The sequence below is a fragment of the Peromyscus californicus genome, unplaced genomic scaffold (genome assembly GCF_007827085.1).
Source record: "Peromyscus californicus insignis strain IS unplaced genomic scaffold, ASM782708v3 Scaffold_9__1_contigs__length_137607984, whole genome shotgun sequence".
Taxonomy (NCBI): Eukaryota; Metazoa; Chordata; class Mammalia; order Rodentia; family Cricetidae; genus Peromyscus; species Peromyscus californicus.
The window spans coordinates 10,597,539-10,620,740 of record NW_026294617.1 but is presented as its reverse complement, the minus strand read 5'-3'; the positions used below and the strand labels follow the sequence as shown (position 1 = coordinate 10,620,740).

The 23,202-nt window shown below is 39.2% G+C and overlaps 1 protein-coding gene across 7 annotated transcripts in view; it reads right to left on the bottom strand.

The window, feature by feature from the left end:
• Mecom (MDS1 and EVI1 complex locus) overlaps window positions 1-23,202 on the bottom strand; it is a 560,554-nt gene that overhangs the window by 151,323 nt on the left and 386,029 nt on the right. The gene's annotated exons all lie outside the window — the stretch shown is intronic.

The following is a 23,202-nucleotide window of genomic DNA, read 5'->3' as shown; positions in this document are numbered from 1 at the left end:
TGAACAGCCCAGGCCCTTTTAATTCTTAGTTCTCCATTAGGGAAAGGAAAACTAGAGCACTGAGTTTCGGACATGCCATTGCAAAAGCTGGACCATTTGTAGAACTCTGTAGCTGAATGGAGGTGCTGAATAACACACAGCGCTGCTGGTTTTGACTTGAACAAGTTTGGTTAGCTTCAGTTATCTATAAAGGATGAAAGAGAATCTTCCCGTGCCAGAGTGAAGAGAGAAGAGAACATGAAATCCTGTCATGGAAAAACATGATTGTTACATCAAACATTAAAATAAAATATCTTTAACTGTGTGTATGAAGCCAACATTTCAGAGTTCACTGCCACAGACAGTATATAGACAGACAGACAGATATAATGCCCCTCACACACACAGAGATAATTAAAAACTGAGGCTCAAAAAATATGTGTAGAATAAATAGGCCAAACAGCTGCTTAAATATGAACCTTGCTTAAGCAATAAAAGAAGAGTTTTCCACTGGAAGGCTTTCCAGCAAACATTTAATGAGAGAAAGAATAAAGGTTAGGTCGCTTAAAAAAATTTAAGTATGCAAAACAGTGATATTAGTAATTAATATTATAAAACATAGGCATTGGCAATAATATTCGCCATAATTAAATATGTGAAAAACAACATAATGGTTACACTAGCATTAACTTGGGGATGCCAACCATCCTTCATACTCTAAGATACAAAACAAAATTCAGAGGAGCTAGTTTCAAAAAGGTCAAAGCTGTGATTAATACGTTTTAAAGCATTAACTGTGTATTATATTTGATACACTGGATTTAAGTGGAATGTTTAGTGTCCTTCAATTTACTTAATATGTGATAGAGGAGTATTTTGCTGCAGATGAAAGGAATCAGTTTTCAATGATCCTTTCCATAGAGCTAATCATTAAAAAAAAAAAAAACTAAATCAGATTCAAATAATACCCACAAACCATGATTCGGATACCTAATCCCTAGAAGAGAACAAAACTGAGGTCTTGAGAGAATTTTTCTCAGTCTTTCCTCATGTAAAAACACAGTTCACTCCAGAAACTGGATTGGATTTCCATACTTCGCACATAATCCTCACCATCTATACACGGCAGAACAGTGAGTCTTGCACATTTCATTATATGCTTGAATTCATTTACCCTATATGGAATTTGTTACCTTTACAATAAAAAAGTCGCTATTCATTGTTGAGAGTGGACAGACGGAACATGTTCGACTTGAGACATCAATAAGAAGAGAGGGGACTTAGAATCCATGTGGCATAGGCTCCTCCATCTGGAGCTCCCTGCGTGTCTGCCAAGACTTTTTTTTCCAAATAAAAGTCAACGTTTCTCTTTGGAGTAAATGGAATGTTCTCTCAGATATTGACCCTGATTCTGATTTATACATAACAAGCCAGACTACAATTAAACTATGATATTTTCTGAGGCTAATCCGTATCAGAAGAGAAAGTTTTGAGGCTAATTTGGAAAAAGAATATTAGAACTGCTCTTTTTTAAAGCATTGTCGGGTCAAGAAAATAGCCCTTGCCTCGATGGAGCGCAAAGGCAGTCGAGCAAGCTATCTTATCCTCTCGGAAAACATTAAACATCCTGTACTACAAAATTAAACCATAATGTGACTGGTGATTTAAAGTGGGGGTACTATGCTTCCCCCACTTTAAAAAAACTCTAGAAATCAACAGATGAGGTCAGATACCTAAAGGATGAGGCTGGGTCCACAGTTCCATCCTAAACTTCAGCTGCTAGATCTGTTTGCTAAGACAGGGTCTCCAAGACTGTGATCAGTTAAATGCTTCCCTATCTCTACAAGTTAATGAAATACTCTCACCTGCGCATGGAAGCTCGATGTGGGCTCTCCATGCGTTTGCATCTCTTTTTGAGTCTTTGTTCCTTACTCTGTTATTCTTTCCATTAAATACTTCATTATATAAAAGTCACTGAGACAGTTTTGTTTTGTTTTGTTTTTTATTGGGCTTGCTTCAGGCCCTATGTGAGAGGACACACAGCCCTTCCTCTTAGAGAGATCAACTATTAAAAGAGATCCTACCTGGGAATATGAATCCCCTAGCCAGTTCTTCTAAGACAAAGTACTTCAATGCAGTAGTGGAACATGTTTTAAATTCATTTCTTAGAATTATGTCTGAAATTATAGCAATCTAAGCAGTACATGTGAATATTCACTAAACAATTCCTAGTCTTGACTCCAAATAACTTTTTAAAACACCCTAGAATACCACTAACCTATATTCAATCTGAATCTTTGAACACCAAGACCATATCTACACAAAAAATATTTTCATCAAAATTACATTGTTAAAATGTGGTAGAAGGTAAAGAGTGGAGCCCAGTTAGTAAACTGCCTGCAGATCATGTGCCAGAGACTTGGGTACAGTCTCTAGTACAGCATAAACTGGGCATGGTGGCCCATGTCTGTAATCCCAGCACTCAGTACATGTAAAGGCAGGAAGATGAGAAGTACAAGCTCAAAACCAAGAAAAACATGGGAAAATTAGGTTGAATTGGATCCTGGGTCAATACAACATGTGTTGGGTAACATTTGCCAAACTACTCAATTTCCTTAACTCTGAAAACAAATTATATACTACATAACCTACAGGCTCCCTCTAAAAATTAAGTAAGATAATGTGTTTAAGAGTTAGGATAATAATTGGTACCATGTAAAATCCCTTAGCTATTTTTTATATAAGCATTTGGAAATTATAAACTTAAACGAAATCACATCACCATTATCTGTGGAAATCAACTCAGATCAATTAATCTGAATCTCAAGGGATAATTATAATTTGTAGCCTAAAGTGACAACCATTGGTGAAGTCATTAGAGTTTAGCAACTGGGTGGCCCCAGTTTTCTGGTCATTTCACTAGGTCTTCCCAAGGGAAATCCTGGTTTGATGATGTCCATACAGTCAGTGCTTTATTATCAAGCAAAACAAAAAACTTCCCAACCTACCTCTTAGTTTTCATTAAATAAATTCTTAGAGTGACATTGTACACCTGGTATGTATAATCTGTTCTAGGATGTACTTCTGGACATTGTTTGGGGATGAATTATTACTTCCCCAAATAAATATGATTATATTTTAATCCTCACCACCTTAGAGTTGGTATTTATTTGGAGACTAGACATATAAAATGATTACTTAAAATAATTTAAGTAATTTAGATAGACCATGGATTCAATTGGCTAGTGTTCTAAACGATGACATAGAAAATGTGATGATGGTGGTATGCATGCATAAAGAAAGGCCACGTGGCAAGGTCAGAGTACACAGCAGGGAACCTTCAAGCCAAGGAGAGAAGCTTCGGAAGAGATCTTGGTTAAACTATGTAGTCTACAGCAGTTTATTATAGCAGTACTGCCCAACCAATACAAGGAGTTCTCTATTCATTTGGACCATCTATAAGTAGAGGCCCAGGATTCTCTTTCTCTCCTAAATGCCTTCCTTCCATTTATTCATGTCTCAAAGCCAACAAAACAGAGATTTCTTAGGCTAAGAATTAACCAAAGTCCCTATGTTTACCTAACACTTATTATGTAACTGGCATAATTCTTGAATTAATGAGTGAATAAATGATAGGAGGAAAAAACCCTGACTATCAAGTCAAATGAATAAAAACTACTTACAGAAAATGGGAGAGAAGTCCAACAAGATGGCCCAGCAGGAAAAAGTACTTTCTGTGTTAAGTCTGATGACCTGTATCATATACCCAGAAGCCATGGCAGAAGGAGAAAACCCACTCCCAAAGTTTCTGACCTCTACATGCATGCCATGACACATGCGTGCGCGCGCATGCGCGCGCACACACACACACACACACACACACACATAATAATAATAATGAATAAAATATAAATCTATTTTTTAAATGGAGAGAGAAATTGCCCTGACACAGAACCACTCTGACCTCCTATATCCCAGTGCTGGACATCGAGCACCACTATCTAATGTCATTGATAAGCAAAGTATGCCTACAGAAATCTCTGCAGCAAATACAAGATTATCAGGCCATTCCATGATTTCTGGACTATCATAATCAATTCCATCAACAAAACAAGAAAGTATTGTTTGTCTAAGATCAATCTATCTACCTCACCTCCCTTCCTAGTGCAGAGGCATGGCTCCTCTAATTCAGACCAGTCGTGTCTTACCTACTTTGGGGACTTACAAAGGTATTATTGAGGTTTGCATACCTATTCTAATATGGCAATGAGCTTTTAAACTTCAATTCCTAAAGATCCTGCGTTAAATGGAGCCATGCAGTCATAAAATGTGATAGAATCTAGACTGATGCTATGGGATTATGAAACTGCTGATACACAAAAGCATCTGGGCATAGTGGCTTAGAATGCAGTTTGGAGGACAAATGTGAACCCCAGCATGCCACACCAGCATTGTGGGCATTTGGAGTCCTATCACTCATCCATGGCACCAATAGTCGGGGGCTGGTTCTCAGGGGTTCCTCCTAATGAAAGAATCATGAATTAGGAAAAATCAACCAGTTAAATCTCATGCCCTCTCCCTTCCCATAACCTATAGAACTGAGTTTGCAAGGCCTGGTTCAAGAATTATTTTTAAAATCCAAGAAAGCATCATGAGCCGACGTCTCACTTTTTATTGACTTCAGATCTGCATATGATTAAAGCACAAACTTGCAAAGAATTACCCACAGTACCAACCCAGTGGAGCCGTTCTCAAACTTGCAGGAGCCAGGAATATTTGGAAGGGAAGTCGGGACTGGCGACCTGAAGCCCACTCCCCTGGGTCAGTGCATGCTGGGAGGGGAAATGAGCTACAGAGCAGACAATTTTCAGCATCACTGGTTTTACTTTCTTTACCAGGCTCATGAAAACACACTGACAAAACAAAGGACACAAAATTAATGACCCATGCGTTTTGTCAATTGACTCTTAGTAGCAGTGGCCAGTTCACCTTAATTTTTTTGTTCGCATTGAACATGTAGCCCAAGGCATTGGTTAAGGTTCACTTAAGAATTCTTCAAAGGCATCACTTGGTTTTCATTAATTTGTTAACTGTACCTTCTCCTTTCTACTAAGGAGCCCACATACCAAAAGCAGACCTTTATGCAAAATTTCACAAAGCAAAAGGCATATGTTTGACCAATCAACCTTCTTCTCCTTCTCCTTCTCCTTCTCCTTCTCCTTCTTCTTCTTCTTCCTCTTGAGTAATCATTTCCTAACCTCAAATATTAAGGTATGCATATCATATATTTCTAGCATTTAAAATATACTTAAGTCTACAGCCATACCACCCTGAACGTGCCCGATCTCATCCAAAATATACTTAAACATGGATTTCTCGGAAACTCCTGTCAATTCTCAGCTGAGAGATAAGCAACAATGAAGCTAATTGCTTTTGTGAATAATCATTTCCTATTTATTACTTTGGTCTTTGACCATGATTCCTGATGACATTCAATCTGAGTACATATGAAATGTGGCTAACTGAATAAAACTGAAGGTTTGACAAGCAGTATGAATTTTTAAAAAGGCATAAAACTAATTTTATATTATGTATCTATTAAAAGATTATACCACATTTAAGATGCTAATTTTTGTAATGAAATTTTACTTAGTGGACACTTTGATAATACAGCATTTTTGTTCTATCGACCAATGGACACAAAGAAAGCTTGTCTTCATAAATGCCTCTTTGGTGAAATTAGCTGAAACACAGAACTTCTCAGAAAACAGTGAGTACAAAGTACCAGTGGTGGGATCTGAATCCTCTTTATCAAATCCAGAACTAGAATACGATGATGAAGTAACAGTTCCTTTCAAGCCTGAAAGGAAGCTAATTGTCTGAACATTTCTATCCATAGGAAGCAACCTCATGGAGGGTCTTAAGTATAAAGCAGTTTGCCATGAGGACAAAGGGAAGGATGCCATGAAGCAAACATACCATTCCTTCCTACCAACTCCCCTTTATAAACTATGATAGCAATGTTTGGTTGCTGTGACTTCACGTTAGTTGGATCTGTCAGCTATGAAACTTTACTTTAGAAAGAAGGTTAACAAGGTAGTCTTAGCCAGGGAGTTTATCAAATTGAACAAATCTTTGTTTAGGTATCTCTCAGTTCTGTGTGCCAAGGTCTATTCCCAGACAGACATGCCAAGCTGCCAATGACTTCAGCTCCAAAGAGCTCTTTTTTTCTCTTTTTAAGTTCACTCCACAAGAGCCTCACTCATTCCTGTTTCAGAAGTTGCCAGAACCCTGCTCATATCCTGTGTAGCCCAGTGGGAGAGAAGCCACATCATATGAAACCCTGTCGGACATATAAATGGAGTCTTGGCCAACTGTCTCCAGCATAAAGTGTAGACAGCACCACAGAGGGCCTTGAAACTCTTGAGTACATACACAACCAAAATGAGACATATCTTCTGACTGCCTAGAAAATCAAGTGGGACTCACTCACCAAAACCTCTTTTAACTATGGCACATGTGCACACTTCAGGGAAGTTCTCATTACTCAGAACACCAACTCACTGCTTCTTTGTCTTCAGTGAATAGAGGGAATAAAAGACAACTTAAACTCATATCTATTGTCTCTTTCATGGCTTTCCCATAGCTTTTAGACACACATTTACTTTGTATAGATTGTGATGAGATGTGCATAAAGTTGCTCTTGATAAGAGTTAGACATAAAGTAGTTCTAACCAAATAATTATCCATTTATAAAATACAATCAATTTAAAAGAGATAGCTCTGGTCAAGATGGGGTAGTAATTTACTTGTAAAAACAGCCTGATAAATATTTCCATCAGCCGGGCGGTGGTGGCGCACGCCTTTGATCCCAGCCCTCGGGAGGCAGAGCCAGGCGGATCTCTGTGAGTTCAAGGCCAGCCTGGACTACCAAGTGAGTCCCAGGAAAGGCACAAAGCTACACAGAGAAACCCTGTCTCGAAAAACCAAAAAAAAAAAAAAAAAAAAAAAAAATTTCCATCAAACTTCCATCCATACCCACAAGAACTTTGATTTACTATCTTTGAAAACTATAAATCAATTGGATAGAAAATTTTTACAAAATGAGTTTTAAGCTTTTAGAAGAGGAACAAGTGCAAGATCAAAAGGTGATCATAATATCATAATAATAACAGTGTATTTGCTAGGTATCAGAAAGCAACAGAGTCAAGGTGTCTGATAGAGTGGAAAATAGACAGTTGGGGTATCCAGTGAGGTGGCTCAAGGGATAAAATGCTTGACAATCAAGCTTAATTCCCAGAATACATGATAGAAGAAAATTAACTGTGGAAAGTTGTCCTCTGAGTGCCACACATGCACCAGGGCATGCATGTACATACTCTCTCTCTCTCTCTCTCTCTCTCTCTCTCTCTCTCTCTCCTCTCTCTCTCTCTCTCTCTCTCTCTCTCTCTCTCTCTCTCTCTCTCTGTCTCTCTCTCTGTCTCTGTCTCTCTCTGTGTCTCTGTCTCTCTCTCTCTCTCTCCTCTCTTGCTCCTGTTCCCTCTCCCTCCCACAAATAATAATGATTAAAATCATCTTTTTTTAAAATGAGGAAGAGAGTTATAAAATATGCCCAAGCACATATTAACATGAAATGGTATACTGTCATATAACAACATATTAAAATAAAGCATCACTTAAATAGTTAAACTTTTTGGTAAAATACATTTGCTTAAACTTGTATAATGTTATAAACATTTAGCTTATTAACATAATACCCATTGGATTTCTTCTCTAGTAAAAATCTCCCACTTGGAAATTTTATCACAAGAAAGTTGTTGACAAAGCGTGGAGCTCTAAGCTTATTCATTAAGTTAGCTGGCTCACAGTACAACTAGAAGATGATACACAGCAAATTCAGGTGCCATCCATGGTCCTAGAAAAGCCGCATCAAAGGCTTTTGTAGTCGTCAGGCCAGCAGATGGCTAATGCCAGGTATGGTTTGCATTTGTTCAGTGTCTTAATCTGGCCTCAAACTTTGGATTTGGCAAAACTAAAACCACATTTTGCCAAATACTTTCCTCTTAATTTCTAAGCCCATGTGTATTTTCAGTGAAATTTAATCCATATGTTTCTTATTCTTTTATACTTAACTCATCAAATATTCTTCTGTAAGAGCCATTTGACATTCAAAAGCTTGGTGAGTCTCTCTCTCTCTCTCTCTCTCTCTCTCTCTCTCTCTCTCTCTCTCTCTCTCTCTCTCTCTCAACTGGAGACATTTACCTCTTAAGAAATAACTAAAAGTTCTTAGCTTCTCCTCCATCAAGATAGGAAGCTGCTTTCTGCCAAGTACCACGCAATGGGAATATGAACACTGCATGTTAATCCAATGCCAAAAAGACTGAATTGATTGGAAATTATAACTATACAAAAGTGCCCACTCTTTCTTAAAGTGGTTTTCTGAATGTGTTTGTCCCGAGAAAATGATGGATGTGCTGTAAACTGAGTACAATGAGCCTAGCTTAAGCTCCCAGTAAGAGGAGCAAGGCAATTTTCTTCAGCATTTAACCCAAGTGATTCTCCACAGAGCCGCTGTTGCTTATGTCCCCTAAGTTATTAGACTTCATTTTCTAAACATCATTTGGAATGTATATCAATAAAAAATATTATCAGGAGCTTAGAGTTACATGGTTTATAAAACATTTGGATGTATTTACACAACATATACTTATTTTTTAATTTGTTATGAGATACATTAATACATACTTCCTAGTGTCTTCTGATTTTGTGTATTTTTAGAATACTTTTCTGGGAAGAAACTAAAAACAAAGTTAATTCTTGACATGAATTAAATTGAATGTCAATGTATAAAGCCAGCATAAACGCACAGAATGAATCCTTAGAGCAATTAAATAATCCACTCTACTCACATTTTGTAGTTCTTTGCACACTAATTATATCTAACCCATTTAGGCTTGAGAGGCATTCAACCTGTTCTTACTTGATTACATTGGGTTTATTCCAGTGGTGTAAATTATGAGTCATATTGTGATTATCTAAAAAATAATTACATAGTAATTCTTATAAAATAAGGCTTTCTTGTCAAAGTCACTTACATCACTCTTTCCTCATAAAATCATTTAGTGCCATCTTTCAATCAGTTTAGTTTCTCTGTCTTATCATGATCATTGACGTACAACTTTTACAGCATAATGTTTCAGAGGGGGAAAGAAAACATTACAGCTAACACCTGTAATCACCTGAAAGGTGTAGCTGAGAAGCAAGTGCAAGACTCAAATGTACTGTTTGAGACCTTATGAACATATGTAAGCTACTTTCACAAATGTTAGTACTTGAGTAAATATTACAGAGTTGACCCCCACCCAGGGACTGAGTTTGTTTTTGGCCAGCTTTATTTTCTGAGAATCTCAAGCCAAAAGATGTCCCAGTAGTCTTTTCGACTCTAAGTAGCCAACACTAACTCATTCACTCACTGAAGAGATAATGGCACCCTCCCAGTGACAGTTACTGCCATCTGGAATTTGCCCTTCTGATGGGTCTGCAACCTCAACAACTCATTAACTCACAGTAGAAAACTCACTTTTTTAAAATAACTTTTATATTATGAAAATGCATCAAATAGTAATTTCCCCAATGGTTGTTAGTGTGTGTGTGTGTGTGTGTGTGTGTGTGTGTGTGTGTGTGTGTGTGTGTGTGCCCACCACTGTGGAGGGTTGAAAATAACCCTGGTATTGTCCTGGCAGGCCAGAGAGCCCAGAGATCAACCTGTCGCCATCCCCCTGGGACTGGGATAGGAAGCACACACTCCTGTACCTGTGCTTCAGGATTTGGTTTGGTTGTTGTTATTTTGTTATCTTTGTTTTTTTTTTTTTTTTCATATGTAGTCTGGAAGCTCAAATTCAGGTCCTTCTGCTTGCAAAGTCAGCATTTTATTTGCTCAGCACCTCCATATTCCAGAGATTTCATGTGAGACAGTTGAAATTGTTTTCTACAAATTCTGTTCTTAATAAAATTATACTACTGTTCTCAGATAACAACAAACATATAACATGTGAGAAAAGAGAGAGATTTTTTTTTTTTTTTGGTTTTTCGAGACAGGGTTTCTCTGTGTAGCTTTGCGCCTTTCCTGGGACTCACTTGGTAGCCCAGGCTGGCCTCGAACTCACAGAGATCCGCCTGCCTCTGCCTCCCAAGTGCTGGGATTAAAGGCGTGCGCCACCACCGCCCGGCAAGAGAGAGATTTTTACCAGTTGTCAAAAAAGAAAACAAGGGAAAATGGAAAAGATTCCAGAAGACCTGAACTGCTTTAGGGCAATAAGAATGCCAGAGTGGTCAAGAAAGAACTCGCGAACGAATGCCATAGGCAGAAGGTCAGAGGAAGATCGAGAGGTGACCTTGGAGTACACCTGCCCAGTCAAGAGCAGAAAAGCAGGGCCCAGGATGACTGCTCCTCACAAGACCCTTTCAGAGCTAACAGCAGGCCATGGAGCCAGGTCAGTTTCCAGAATATTCCAAAGGTCCAGAAGTCGACTCAAAGAAAGGATGTCTCAAAGTCTTTACACTTTGATAATCCACCCGAAGTTACACACCTTCTCTGCACTTCACTTGCAGTAGCCTTTGCTGTCAAGAGGGAAGCCAAAGTCTTAGGTGGGACAAGAAAAGAAGGCTGATACTTGTTAAGTATCCACAACACACAGCAGGGAAACCTCTCGTTTCGCCAACATTACAATCTTGTGAACTAAGTATTATTCTAAATTACAGGCTGGTACTACCATTCCTAGACTTATAAAATCCATTAACCAATCAGAGGACAAAGGAAATGGACACTTTGTGTCTTCTCTGGACCATACTGTCCTCTCTGAACACCTACACAGAAACCTTCACATAGTGGCAAATAAGGAATGCAGATTCTTGGACAAACAAAAATGTGGGGACAAGATCAGTCTCACTGGTCATCCTCTTGTTTTTGTTTCCTCCCAAGGAAACTAAGTCAGGAAGCATGGAATACTTTGATAGAATTATGAAACTACAGGAGAAGCTCAAATAATCTGCTCTGAATTCATTTTGTCAGCACAGATTTTGTTAGTCAAGTTCATTATAATCATCTAATGTTTGCATCAAAATGTTGCACTGTTATGACAACCGTTTTAAAGTCCCGACTCCTGTATTGTGGCGTAGACATGATAAATCCCCAGTTCCAGAAGACACCCAGCTGGTGGACCACTTCAGCTGCCAAAATGATGCTTCATCATTCCCATGTCGGGCTTAGCTCCTCAGTCACAGCCTCGTCACTAATTTTATCTCACTTTTTAAAGAATTGCTATTATTTTTTTCCGTGAAGTGAGACTGAAATTTTTACCCCAAAGGAATTTGTAAGTGGTTTCACTGGATAGGAGAAACACTGTATGTTCATAGCAAGTCTTTGCTTTCTCAATGAGTTGACATTATGAAAAAATTTAGATGGTTTTAAAAAAATTAATCCAAAGATATTTAACTTATTTTAAATATCCATTCTTCAAAAAATACTTAGCTTCAACTAGTTTCAAATCAAACCAATATAAATAATGGATAGAATTACTAACCTGCAGGGAATGTCATCCCAAATTTCCTGCCACTGACTGTGTAACCATAAGCATGACTGGTGTATTTACTGGAGGCAGTATATACTGTATAATGTTCCTCAAAACCTCGTGTAACTAATGCAATTTGATAACCACTCGGGTGCTACTGTGACGTAAAGGATATATTACAACTTTACCCATTTCAAACAAGAAAAAAAATTAAAAAGCAGTAGACCTTAATGGCCTGGTGCTCTAAACAAATATGTTGCCTGTTTAACTGAAGTTATATATAAGTTATCCTGAAATGAGAATAGCAGTGGCATACACATTCTTTCAAAATCATAACATGATTTTTTTTCTTTTACCAGTTTCTTCCAACAGTCCTTCTACGGGTCTCACTGCCATGGAAACCGTGCCTGTCACTCAGAGAATGTAAGGAAAGAACAAGCAAATCCAACAGTGTGGATTTCCACCTGGACAAAGATGGAACAAGCACCACAGATGACAGTCTTCTCCCTGGGAGATGTCGGCTGTTGGCATTGAAGTGTTTAGACTGGATCTAACAGATACATTCAGCCATCACAGAAAATGATTTCATACACAGGGCGAGTGAGAAGGCTCAGTGGGTAAAAGTGCATGCTGCCCAAGCCTGACAACTTCAGTCTGACCCCAAACCCACTTTTAAAAAGCCAGATGCAGGAGAGTGATGCACATGGCAGCCCCAGCACCCCCAGGCAAGAATGTAAGTGTGTACAGAAGAATTGGCTGGATGTTTTTAGCTCAGACATCCTGGAGTACACAGCACAGGGACAGGAGAGAGAGAGAGAGAGAGACAAAGACAGAGATAGAGACAGAGACAGAGACAGAGACAGAGATCCTGTCTCAAAATCCAAGTAGAAGAAGAAAAGCAACTGCTGAAAACGGTTCTCTAGCCTCCACAAGTGCACTGTGGCAAGGAGGAGCTAGATCTGTGTGTGTGTGTGTGTGTGTGTGTGTGTGTGTGTGTGTATGAGACAGACAAAGAGATTGAGTAAAGAGGGTTATGAACACTCAGGCGGGAGAGGTGAGAGGGTGTATTTGGGCTTGCTGCTCTCATCTTCTGATACCCCCTCGTCATGATTTCATCCATCATGGAACTGAGGCCAAGATATGAGACTTTCCAGCATCCTAGTCCATGTGGAGCAGGCCTAGAACCATCTCCCGGTTTTCAAGAGGCCAGGGTATGGATTCTCTGGAAAGAAAGTGCTTGGGTAGCAAAGCTGAAGCTGAGCAGACATGAGCAGCCTTATTGCACACTGCCAAGAGGATAGCCAGCACACAGATCATGACCAAGGAAAATGACTCACGTGTGGTCCAAAAGCGGGAACTCAATTTTTAAAAATATTACAGTTAGTTCCTAAAATATAATTAATATGATACCCATGAAGAAGGAGAAGGAGAAGGAGGAGGAGCAAGGACAGAGAAATAGAAATAGCCTGGGCAATATACTTGCCTTTTGCTAATGTTATAATATACATTATACACACCAAAGAGTGTCAAAAACATTTTAAGAAATTGGTCATCCCTTTTCACTTTGTGAGTAATATTTGGGAATGGGATGAAAAATAATAATGGCCTCTGGGGAATGTTTAAGAATGAGGTAATGTGCATGATTCTTCCAGAAAACATTGAGTGTATCCTTCTCCTCTGCCAGGATAATTTTAAACTATTGGCATCAAAACTGAAAATCTCTGCAAAGGTTGGTCAATCTCTTGGTACCACTCTATATTTATGTCAGTGTGACAGTTCATTCTGTACAATGAAGCTAGTCAACTGTTCAGCCCTCATATTTTTGTCCAAGGCCTCACTGAAGAAAATCCCAAAGCTCTGGGTAGACCAACGTTTTAGACTTTTAGATACTGATTCTTCCAATGTCACTGTCACAGCAACTCAACCAAGGAGGAATGAAATGGTCACTTCTCTGGAGAAATCTTGAATGACTATGTTTATTCCCTCTGCCCCTCTGTCACATAATATTTGGGCTTTTCTCAACCACCAAGTAAATTTTGTGGACAAATGCTCCTGCTTCTATCAGAGATGTAGCCAATAGAGTGTACACAAGTGCAAGCCTAGCTTGAAATATTTTTCTACAAGAAAGTAACCATCCCATGTCCCAACCACCAGAGGCAAGCTGAAGAAGTACTGGATTACAAATGGATAGAATTTTAGGGAAAGAGTGTGACAAATATATTGGAACATAGATGTACAATGATTTTGAAATGCAGAATTTATAATCAAAGGTCTCTCAAAGTTTATTTACTTATAGAAACTATGATTTTATAGTTTGAAAGTAAAACACAAGGATGTGAGGCCAGTTACTCAACTCATGTAGATGGCTGATATACCCATGAAATCTCATCAGCATGGCTGTCTAGACAAGACCTAAAGAGTGGTGACACCAATAGACATGTTAGTATGGAAGAAGAAAGTTCACAGGGCCTGCCTCCACCCTAGCCAAACAATTAAGGGCAACTGGACAATTCTGAGAGTGGGAGATACGATATTACCCTGGAAAGAACCCTTCAGCTGGTTTTTCAAATACAAGTGGTTGGCCCTGATACATAGAGGTGTGTGTGTGTGTGTGTGTGTGTGTGTGTGTGTGTGTGTGTGTGTGTGAGAGAGAGAGAGAGAGAGAGAGAGAGAGAGAGAGAGAGAGAATAACAACAATTAAAAAAAGAAGCCATTAATTTGAGAGAGAACAAGAGGGATGCATGAGAAGAACTAGAGAGAGGAAAGGCAAAGGGGGAAACAATATGTTTATATTATACTTTCAAAAATATTATTTAGAAAAAGATACATGAACCACACATCTGGAGCTGCTATTCTAACTTCTGAGCCAACTGTCTCATTAAAGGTGGCTTCATCACCCTTGCTCTAACCTCTGTGGTAAAGACTTCCTGGCCTCTTCTCTGAGGGCTCTGCTTGGGAGAACTCTTACTGTTCTGTTCTCCTTGCTCTAGTTAGGAAGCAGTTCACCTTTCAGATAATGTTTCTGGAATTGTGGCTTGCTTTCTCACAGCTCGGCACACATCTATGTTAGTTTCCATGAGTAGAAAGTGTTCATCAGAGCCACGGCTACTACATCAAGATCCTGTCACCAAGAGTTTTAGTACCTCCACTGTCCCAAAGACCTTTGATACCAATCAAATCATATGGGAATATTTAAGATTAATAATCTCAACTGTTATCTGTACTCTGTTAAAAGAGCCTCCTCACTGTATTACATGTTTTATCTCATTTAACTGTTAAAATATTGGCTGGAGTAGTCATCTCTAGTATTCCTCTTTCACAGACGAGACTGGGGTCACATATGGAACACTAACATGTGGTGTGTATGGGTTTGCATCTCAGATCTCAGGCTCTCTTAACCTTCCGTTTATAAAACACTTCAAGCTGAATGCTGAGTGACTGAGGCTGACATTGTCCTCTATCAACCACTTCCCTAATGAGTTGTGTCATATTTAACAAAGAGCGTTGTGAGAGAAGAGAGCCAAGACAAAAGCCAAGACCAAGAGGAAATCCGCCTATCATTTTCTATTCACATGTTTTTCTTTTCTTTTGTCTTAACTGCTGATTATCTTCTTGTCCAGAGACAACATGGGCAGTCATGATTGCACTGCAGCTTCTATGGTTCAATCTCTTCCTACATGACTTAGGATAGTGACACCGACTCAATCTTACGTTACCCAACATGTTGACTTGAAGTCAAGCCCTAAGAGGCTTTCACGCTATCCTCAGGGTTTTATGGTTCTGTGCTTCTAGTTGTTTTCTTGCCTCTAAATATTCCTCACTTATCAGTGAAGGCCAAAGTTAGCTCAGGAGACAATGGTTAAATGCACTCAATGTGTGCTGGCTACAACTGGGATATATACTATAGAGTCTGTGTGGGCAGACTCTAGTCTTCACAGCTCACTCTGTGACCTTTGTCAAGTTATCCAGTGTCTTTCTGTCCCAATTTCCCAATGCAAAATGGATTCTCATGAGAAGTCAATGAGGTCACAAATAGAAAATGCTTAGAATAGGGATTGACACAAAGCGACTACTAAACATTGTACATTAGAACAGAAATCAGTAGCAAAATAGGAAAAACACCAATTTCTAAGTTTAGTTTTTTATTAGCCAGCATTAATAACTTTATGTGTCTTTGTTTTTAAATTACATTGAATTATATAAATTAATTCCATCAAAATATTAAGTCACATTCATTGAGAATTTGGCTCAACTAAATCAAGCATGGAGGTTCATATCTATAATACTAACACTTGGGAGGCTGAGGCAGGAGAATCATGAGTTGGAGGCTAGCCTGGGCTGCATAATAAAACCCAGTCACAAACAAACAGAATTTGCATATATATTTTATTTACCTCAAAAAATGATGAAACATCCACTTAATAACTACCATTCTCACACCACAGCCATTGCAAGATTGCCTCAACTTACTCCATCATGTTCTAAAAGTCTCTTAACATTTTATACTCAATCACCAGAGTTCTAAGGAAGTCGGGAAAAAAGTAATGAAGATGACTCATCTGCAGTGATATGTTCAGTTTCATTAAAAAGACGCGGCTCTGTGTGCTTGCCTTAGAAATCAAACAACTCTGGCGGGCGGGGGGTTAGCTTTTCCAGCTCTTCTCTAGGGAACCTACGCTGGCTTGTAAGCAATGATTTTCTTTTTCTTTTTCTTTCCTTCTTTCTTCCTTCCTTTCTTTTTTTTTTTCTTTTTGGCTCTGTACTGTGGTTGCAAATGGTATCATTGTTCTTGGTTAAAACTGTGAGAAGTAAAGCCTATCTTCCTTCCTTTCTCTGGCTTCACGCTGAAATAGCCTTCATGGCAAAGAACTGCACCAGGTTTATCAGTCTCCATTTCTGCCCAGATTCCTGGATGGCCACAGTCTCCTATATAGCTACATGCAGATATTTATTATGTCACTTTTAATCTCTATACTTGTGAGGGGTGATAATGTTTACTGGAATAAAGTCTTTTGTTGTTGTTGTTTCTATTTGTTTTCCAATTTAGACACTTCTGTGAGAGACAAGAGGGTAGTCATTCTAAATTTCAATTCAGAAGAAAGAGATCTAGAGTAGTTGTCATGTGTCAAGGAACACCTGAAGATTATTCTTAGGACAATTATACGAGTGTCATTGATAAAAAGATAGCACTTGCTATGTGTCGGAATTCAGCGTCCTGGTTGAAGGCTGAGCCTGATCAATACATACGAATGACAGACCAAGGGGAACGTGCTCCTTGATCTTGATCCTGGACTTTTTTACTCTGGGCTATTTATTCTTCCCCTTTGCAATCCCAGTTACGTAATAAATGTGCCTTTCAAGGTGTTCTTTAACAACCTCTCTCTGAAATGTTATTTCCTAAGAGCAAAATAATCACTTTTGCATTGTGATAAGAGATAAAGACCTTCTAGAAGACAAAATAAATATTTCTTTCAAATTTTTTCTTAGTAGATCTGATTCATTGTTTCTGGCTTTTATTCAGTAACAAATTTATACATGGGTGACTATGTATACTAACTGTCTACAATATCAAATTATTCATAGGAGATATTCAAAGTTCTCTATAGGATGGCCACAGCCAACTTTCTGTTTTTATAATTTTTTTTACATATGTGTGTTTTGTGTGTGTGTGTGTGTGTGTGTGTGTGTGTGTGTGTGTGTGTGTGTGTGTGTGTGTTTGTATGTATGTAGGGGGCGGCTATGTGTTTGTGTGTGCTTTGTATTTGTTCAAATGAATTCAGGAGCCCTCAGAAGCTAGTAGCATCAGATCAGGACTAGAGTTCCAGGTGCTTGCAAGCCACCCAATGTGGGAACTATAAACTGAACTCAGGTCTTCTTTAAGAGCAGTACAAGCAGTTAACCTCTAAGCCATCTCTCTAGACATAGATCTCTCTTAGCTGCAGATTAAAAAAACGAAGACTGAGATGGGGGACACCACAAGAACAAGACCCTCTGAATCAACTGAGTAAGACTCATATGAACTCACAGAGACTTAAGCAGCAAGCACAGGGCCTACACAGGTCTTCACCAGGTCCTCTATGGATATATTATAGCTTTTACCTTAGTATTTTGATGGGACTCCTAAGTATGTGAACAAGTGGGTCTCTGATTCTTGCACCTGTTCTTGGGGCTCTTTTCCTTCTCTTGGGTTGCCTTGCCTAGCCTCCATGTGATAGTTTTGGTTTTATCTTATTATATTTTATTTTGTTATATTTGGTTGTTACTTCTTAGAAGTCTGTTCTCTTCTAATGAGAGACAGAAAAGAAGTGGATCTGGAGGAAAAGGGACATGGGGAAGAACTGGGAGCAATAGAGGGAGGAGAAAATATAATCAAGGTATATTGCATGAGAAAAGAATCTATTTTCAATAAATGATAAAGAAAAAGAGTTAGAGAATGTGGTGCAGAATTCATAATTCTCACCACTTGCTGAGCACTGCTTCCTTTTGTGACTTCACCCACACATAGAAATCACTATGAAAAAAAGCATTCATTTTCTAAACAGTGACTCTACCTACTGTCACAAGCTCTGAGGAAACAATTTGAATGTATTGATTATCCCTAGTCTTTGCAAGAAAAAAAAATGGATCTACTAGCCTGACTTTCATACAAATTGGGTCATTTGATCATCAGATATTTATTTATGTCTACCATATGACTGTCCCTGATCTAAGAATTGCAAATAAATCAGTGGGCAGCACTGAGGAGAGAAGCAGCTGTGGAGGATTATATTCTAACTTCTTACAGAAATATCACAAGTTTTAAACATGCTGACCAGGGACCTTTTACTATCAACAATGTGCTGGTTTGAATGAAAACAGCCTCCAAAGACTGGTCCACAACTGATAGAGCTATTTAGAAAGGGTTCAGAGGTGTGGCCTTATTGAAGGAGGTGTGTCACTGAGGTGAACTTTGAAGTTTCAAAAGCCTGGTGCCATCCTCAGCTCTCTTTGCCTCACACTTGTTGATCAAGATGTGAGCTCTCAGCTACTGCTCCAGCACCATGTTTGCCTACTGCCGTGCTCCACAACAAGATGGTCATGGACACAGTAAGCTTCCAACAAACTCTTTCTTCTGTAAGTTGCCTTAGCCATGATGTCTTATCACAGCAATAGAAAAGTAACTAGGACAAATAGTATTCCTTATTTTACAGCACACAGGACCTTTTCTTTTTGATACTTGATTATCACTGCAAGAGAATAGATCTTGGTGTTAAAATGCCCTTGCTGGCCAAACTTGTATGAAAGCTCAGCTAAAATGCTTCCTGTAGATGTCCCTTGACTCATTGTGCAATTGGTTTCTTATTACACAAGATGTTTCCCAGGCCCCAAGTAAAAGTTGTCTCCAGTTTTCCCACAAGTCTCCTTGTTTCCCAGATCAGTTGACCTTAGCTGTGGGCATGTGGTTCAATGTAACAAATGAGAAAGAAGCAAGAAGGGTCGTCAAATCCAGAGGGCAGCACTATTTGGGGAAATAGGGGCCCTTTAGAGGTGGGGACTAGCCGGCAGAAGTTATAAGGCAAATCTATAGGGTGGGACCTGATTCTCTACTACCTTTACTCTGCCAGGATAAACTTAGAGATTTGGAGTTACAGTAACTGCCCATCCTCAAGTCTCACTGACTAGTACCACATACTGATTAAGACATAAATAGTGTGTTACACCATGAGATTTTTCTGTTGAGGTTATGTTTAAAAAAAAAAAAACCTACAAGGATGCTGGCTATCTTTGCCAGCACGGGGCGCTGGGAACAGATGAGGAATAATAATTCCTAAATCTCAGCCCATCTGCCCATCTCACTGGTGCTTCCTCCTGCCTGTCATTGATTCCAAGAGAAAACACTTGAGAACCACCTTGAGCCTACAGTCCTCACTCCTGTTCCCCAACATGAAAGGTACTCAGATCCTATGATATTGGTAAAACAGGACCACCTGGGTATAGATCTCTTCTTTAGACCATACACAGAGTAGCTAGCGTACATGTGCAAGCACATATGTGAGAATGCCTGTGTGCACTCACATGTGCATGTGTTCACAAACACACACATACACACACACATAGATTTCAAAATATTCTTCTACTTACAAACATAATTTTGAAAGAATGAGAGAAATGTCAGCTTCTAATGCTCACTCTAAATCACTTCTCCATCACTGAGTAATTACCAGGGGTGATTCTGGACACTGGTCATGTTGTGGCTGATGTATGGACCCTCTTCGTGGGCTCTACACTGATAAGACCTGGCAGGTCAGCATGATGGAATGCAGAGGGAGGGTACCCATGCCATGCAGGTAGCCAGAGATGGTCTCCAAAGAGACTCTGTGACCTGAAACCCAATATATTCCCTGTATCCCCACTCTACAGCCAGGATGGACAAGAATTATTTACTGAAGTATATTTAACAACATCTACTATTATGAACGCTGATATTATAGTCTCTAACTTGAAAAAGTTTGAAATTTGACTACTAAGGAACTTTAAGAGATTCAGGTTGGTAAATCTTGCCATGAAGTTCTTTATATATTAGAGACTGGGAGAGAAATAGGATATGACAACAGAGATCTGGGACCCTTAGGTCTTTAATACCAATTAAATTCATGAATAAAATTTAAGTATGATTCTGTTAGCAATTTTCTAGTTAAAACTACTTGAGGGGACTGAGAATGAAATCATGGCCTTGTATATGTTAATCAGTCACATTCCCACTAAATTGCATCCCTGTTCTGTGAGTAGAGTTATCATATTATATTATCAAATAGTGCCAATGACCAACAGGGACATGTTACTTATACAGCAGTCTTTCCCCTTATATTGGCATGAAGGAATTTGAAATAAATGTGAAAAAAATAAAGTCCTAAACCTTCAAGGAAGCCCCTTTGTAAGCCAAACTAGCTTTATTTTCTTTCAATGTTGAAACTTATACATTACTTTAGTAGAAAGATAACAAATGAAAATTATTTGTATTCTATCTTAAAAAAAAAAGCTATGCCCCAGAGCAATAGTGAGAGTGAACACTGAGAGAAGAGAATACACTAAGTGTTCATCAACAGACTGAGACAGGATTGCTGTTGCTCTGCTCTCACACAAGGCAGGCGCAAATATCAATTCTCTAGATTTAAGGTCTAACACTAGAATTACATACTAACATCTGAGTAGACTACACGTTTACATCTAGCTTCCAAGTTCCTGGATGTTGGGTTTAGATCAGAAATGCCCACCAGGCTCTTATTTTGAAAGCTTGTTTCCCAGAGAGAGATGCTGTGTTTGGGAGACTAGGCCTCTTTAGGATGTAGGGACTAGCTAACAGATATAGGCCACTTGGGATGAGCCTTTAAAGACTATAGCCAAGCCCTGGGTCCTGCCTCCATCTCACTCCCTCTGTTTCCTAGTCAACCATGAGTTACACACCCTTTGCTGTATTCCCACCACTATCATCTGTGCTGGCCTCTGATGCCTCCTCCACCACAGTGGTCTGAATCCCCCTGAAAATGAGATCCCCACATAAACTTTCTTTCTTTATATTGATTCTGTCAGGTATTGTGATCACAGTGATACTAAAGTAACTAATATACCATGGAAATTTTGAATTTAACATGCAGTGTGGGGAAAAATTACGTACTATATTCTTTTTCTTATAATGGTAATTATTATTTTGTTTTGTTTTGCCTTAGCTACTAGGGAACTCAGAGTCTGGGCTATATTTTCTTATATCTTGCTTCAGAACTGGTAAATACATGGTTTCTCTCTTTGTTTAGTTCTCAGTACTAATCTGTCTTCCTTGTCTTTATTTTCATTGTCCTGCATTTTTGTTGTAAGCTGCCTCAAGCGTTTTTTATGGACATGCCTATGTTCTACAAAGAGTTTTTTAAGAAATAGTAAAGTATGAGAAACAAATGCGATTCCATTTTTAAGATTCTCCAGTTGACATGAAATTGTGGAGCGTTAGGAGAGAAGGAGGCTTAAAATTCTTTTAATACAGCGCTCTTATTAAGAGACGAGGAAGCAGAAGTTATTTCATTACCTAAGACACACTGATAGCACTGGCATTCCTCTTGCACCCTGTCACCTCTTTTCATTAGAAGCCTATCTGTGTTCAAGTATAATGTCCAAATCAACAAGAAGGATTCTAGATTAGCTTATTTATTTTGCACAAGTTTCTGAAGCTTTCTACATAAAGAGTGATTAAACCTAATGTGCTCAAGGGTCCACCTTCCTCCTGACAACCAACAGCGACTCTCTCCACAAACTGCTGCTCAGGCCGCTGCCAAGAGAAAGCACTTACTCCCAGGACTCTTGCCAGGAGCCCAGCTGGGGACTGTGTTTAGGACTAACTGTTGCCTGGTGTTGTTACTGTCAGGATCACCCCCAGTTAAGATCTGTGTAACCAGAAGTAAAAGCAAGAAAACTTCAAGAAATATCAGTGGCCAATAATCTTGAGAAATAAATCCACCTTGGGTGAGAGGAAGATGCTCTTACACTTTGTTCTGGGCTACGAGGTGTTTAGTAAGCAGTGGCTTCCTCATACTGCTCACTCTAAATCACTTCTCCATCACTGAGTAATTACCAGGGGTGATTCTGTACACCGGTCATGTTGTGGCTGATGTATGGACCCTCTTCGTGGGCTCTACACTGATAAGACCTGGCAGGTCAGCATGATGGAATGCAGAGGGAGGGTACCCATGCCATGCAGGTAGCCAGAGATGGTCTCCAAAGAGACTCTGTGACCTGAAACCCAATATATTCCCTGTATCCTCACTCTACAGCCAGGATGGACAAGAATTATTTACTGAAGTATATTTAACAACATCTACTATTATGAACGCTGATATTATAGTCTCTAACTTGAAAAAGTTTGAAATTTGACTACTAAGGAACTTTAAAAGATTCAGGTTGGTAAATCTTGCCATGAAGTTCTTTATATATTAGAGACTGGGAGAGAAATAGGATATGACAACAGAGATCTGGGACCCTTAGGTCTTTGACCAGTCCTGAGTGTAAGGGAACATAGGAGAATCAGTAAGTTAATAATGTATATAAAAGTGAGTGCTTCAGAAATAGGCTAATGAAAGGGCATGGGCTCTTCCAACAGTACTAAAAACATTGTCTCATGTGCAACAGGTTCAGGGTCTTTCTGCAGCTCTTTCCCCCACCCCACCACAAAGCCACTGTCCATCTACAGCACAGCTGGGCTTAGCAGTGACTAGCGAGGTTTGGGTCAGCAACCCTGGGCTGAAACATCTCACTTAGTGGCCAGAGTGATATTAACGGATTTCTGTGTGGGGAGTCTTCTAGGATCATTGCTTCAGGAATCTCCTCGTTATCTGTAGGGTTTACCACCTGCGTACTGTCAGGGACAAAGAACGCCCACAGACAGCAATGGTTACAGAATGAGAGAGCTGCCCATCAGGCACCAGATCAATTTTCTGGCATCATTGCTTCCTGGAATGTACTCCATATCTTCAGAGGTCTCTAACCTATACACTATCAAGAACAGGATATACCCATGCAGAGCTTCAGTGACGGGGGAACATAGCTTCCAGTCTGGTGGCAAGGGTGGGATTCTGTTCATTAAATTCTTCCTCTAGTTATCTTCCATTTATTTCAGCATAAAAAGGAT